Source organism: Octopus bimaculoides, chromosome 4, assembly GCF_001194135.2.
Source record: "Octopus bimaculoides isolate UCB-OBI-ISO-001 chromosome 4, ASM119413v2, whole genome shotgun sequence".
Taxonomy (NCBI): domain Eukaryota; kingdom Metazoa; phylum Mollusca; class Cephalopoda; order Octopoda; family Octopodidae; genus Octopus; species Octopus bimaculoides.
In genome coordinates, this window is record NC_068984.1 from 140,129,050 (window position 1) to 140,133,007 (window position 3,958).

Consider the following 3,958-nt stretch of genomic DNA (forward strand, 5'->3'; position numbering starts at 1 on the left):
GCGTACTAGGGTCGATCTAATCGACTGGACCCTCCCCAAAAAATTTCGAGCCTTGGGCCTAGATTAGAAAAGTAGTGATTACAAAGGCAGCGAGCTGGCAGAAACGTTAGCACGCCGGGCGAAATGCTTAGCGGTGCTTCGTCTGTCTTTACGTTCTGAGTTCAAATTCCGCCGATTAAAATCGTCATTACCCATTGTTGTGGTAATAGACATTAACAACCCTGTATGATTAAAAGGTGGACTCGTCGAGGTCTTAGAAAGAGTGATGTGTTTCGTATATAGAAGAAGACGTTGGAGTCTCGTGTGTGGTTTGTCGGAAGTTACGTTTGTGAATACATTGTTTTACACGCGCTTCCTTCAAATCATATATTCGCAATCAAGGATATAAAACTTATCGCACTACTATAGATTGTATTTATGTATTTATGTATGTATTTTACTGAAGCCGAGAAAAATTCACAAACTCTGAGTAACATTTAGTGAAGAGTTTTCAGCTTCAATAAAACAATATTTTACTCTATCTTTGGTGTTCGAGCACTATTTTTTCATTTTGTTTTGCACCTATGTACTCACATTTGTGTATGCATATGTGAGGATGAATAGATAGTTAGATAGATAGACAGACAGACAGACAGACAGACACATATATAGATAGATAGACAGACAGGTAGACAGACAGACAGACAGAAGTAGAAAACGAATGTGTCTGCATATGTGTGTGTGTCTATATATGTGTATGTATATGTGAGTGAGCGTAAGTAAGTGTGGTAGCGTTAATATCATGAATAACTGAATATAAATATTTTCATAGCCTCTACCTTTCGTTGTTGAAGAATATCATTATTGTTTCTGAGAATTTGGTCGTTGAATATATAAATATAGTCAATGCTTTTGTTTTCATTAAGAACAATGTCTTCTGTATTGAAAGAGAAAATAGGATGCTGGGACGGCGATGCTTTCCTTAACTGTATTAAACTTTTCAACTAAGAAGCATAGAAGCGAGCTAATTTCTCAGTGCTGTCACTGATTGCAGTAATGAGAATTCCAACCAGTTTTATTGTACGATGGGGTACTGAAAAGTTCATAGGTTTGGGCAAACGAAAATACAGGAGGATCAATCAATTATGATTTTATCCAAGATATTCCTCTCTCAGATTCACACACTTACTGCAGTAGTCCTTCAGTTTTTCTAAGCCTTGTGAAAGAACTCGGAAGGTTGGGCCTCCAGCCAAGCCTTTCGCGATACCCTTAAAGCTAGGAAGTTTCCAGCAACACGTCGTACTCTTCTCTTACGCACGTTTGAAGGCGTTACGGGCATCAATTTCCGCAAACATTGATACATAACATGGCCGGGAATAGTTTCAGCAGCGCCACAGTTTTCAGCTAGTTGTCCCATAATTTAGTATAGGAACTATTGTTTAATAAGACGTTTTATTTGAAGATATTAATAAATATTAAAATAAATAATGATTAGCATGTCTTTCCGTGTGGCATTACATATTTACGGGATACAACACGACCCATTTTGGATATCTCTGAAGTGGATGGTCTTGTCATTGTCTAATCGTTGTAACATTTGGAGATATACAGTTTAAAATGATACTATAGAGTGTTACAGTTGCAAATAATTCATTGAGGCTATCAGAGTTGAAGATAATCCATATCAATGATACATTTTCAAATGGCGTGTTGAGATATTAGATTTCGGAAGATATTTCGAAGTGGTAAAGTTTCAGATAATCTGTTTTCAGGCCATAGGGGTTATTCAGATAGCTGATACTCTATAATTCTTAGCATGGAATGAATAAGAATCAAATTGTTGCTTGGAAAAAATGCCAGCTGATCGTAAGAATCATCCTAACAAAAGCCTCTCTACTAAACACACACATACACACACAAACACACTGGATTTCAACTCATAACCCAAATGTCTTTTTTTAATTATATGCAACGTGAGGCCAATGCACCAGCAGGATCGTAACCTCGCCGGACAAAATGTATAGCAGTATTTTTTCCGGCTGTAAGTTCTGAGTTTAAATTTCGCTATGGTTCAATTGGCTTTTCATTTTTCCGGGGTCGATAAAATAAGTACCAGCTGAGTACAGGGACCAATATAATCAACTAGCCTCCACTCCCCAAAAATTTCAGGTCCCGTGTCTGTAGTAGAAAGAATTATATACGATACTATATATTGTTATTAGAGTATCCGAAATTAACACTATTATATTTCTGAATATTAGGGTTTCGTTGTCTCTCTGGAATACTTAAAGAAACATGAGAAATTTATTGCGAGAGACTGATGCTATTTATTCCTTTAGTGTAGTATCAAAACTTTCATCCACGGGTCCCCAGTTTGTGGATAGGGGAATGTCTTGTAGATACATGGGTTAACTGCAGATACTCCTGGACAAAATCACAAGCTGCTCTTTGGTACGCATAGCACCCGTTAGCCACCCTGTCAGAATAACGGCGAAATCCTGAAGCCCTGAAAAGAGCGGAAATGTCACTATCACTGAAAAGCAGAATGGTTGTAGGGAATGAAATGCGAAGTACGAAAGATACCTTGTCATTGGATTTCTTTGCATTTCGCAGAACAAATTACACTTTAATGAATCCTGGTCTGTGAAACCCGCCAGTTTGACAATCACTAGCATCGTCTATCGGACCTGCGAGCACAGACGAGAAATTAGCAACCGAGAGACAAGTGTGTTCCTATCCTACATACACAACTTAATTATATTTCAGATCTAGGTGATAAATGTTGAATGATCAACCATGATTAAACATTTTGAAGACGGTTGAGATACCTAGACCTATGCTGTGTCCTGAGGTAATTATTGTTAGAGGGATGATCACTTCTAGATTAATCATAGCAGAGTTAGGTGTTAAAGTTTGCAATCGGAGAGCAACGAAGAAGACGCACAGAATTTAAATATTCAATTTTTCTACTTTTTACAATGATCTTAAATGTTTTAATCGCAAATAGGCGTGTCTATCACCATTTCATCCTTATTTGAAATCATCAGCATGACATAACCCTAGGCAAATAAATTACATTAAACCAAATATTTTTACGAAGCGTGGCAGTTTAGAAGAAATTCATAGAACGTTTTCTCTTTGATTTTTATTGATCGTTATTACTTCAGCAATTGAGAGAGAACAGAATAAAGTGCTATATGCAGATTATTTCCCGGAGTTTCTATCTTGTGATTGAGACGAGATGCATTAGGATAAATATTTTATAAACATGATTCATAAAATATTCAGCAGTCGCCATCATTCTCTTTGTAAATGTCTTCAGTATTTGGTAAGTAGTTCAATCTAAAGTATTTAGTAAGTAGTTTAATCTAAAGACAAGGCGGTAGTTGCAATATAGAAATTTTGAGGGTTAGTTTGTATTATTTATTTATTATTATTTTTTTTTTTTTTGTAAACTTGTATGACATCTTTGGATGATGGAAGGTTTGACGGAGTACTTTGGTTCTGTTATTTATCAAATGTGTCATCTTGCTTTGGGCATTCAAAAGAACCTTGTTTCCAGTTAGGAGCCGTTTCGTACACCATCGATTAAAAATTCGAAAAATAAAATCACAAATACACACACATATTATCTAACTGACATCTAAATTCTAATGAAAGAATCTTGTCGCTGAGGTAGAAATCAGTTCTGTGCCTATAGGCGAGAATTTTCACATATACATCAAGAACATACGTACATGCAAACATACATACAATTGTACACACACATACATAAATATACACATTCATACGTACATTCGTGTACACATTCATGTGTATATATATATATATATATATATACACATTTTTGGGGCCAAATCAAGACGGAAATGGAAACGCATTGTGACCAGAGGTGTATAACAGCATTTGTTTGTGTCTGGTTGATACTTAGATATTGTGATATATGTATGTATAAATATACATACATTTATATATATGT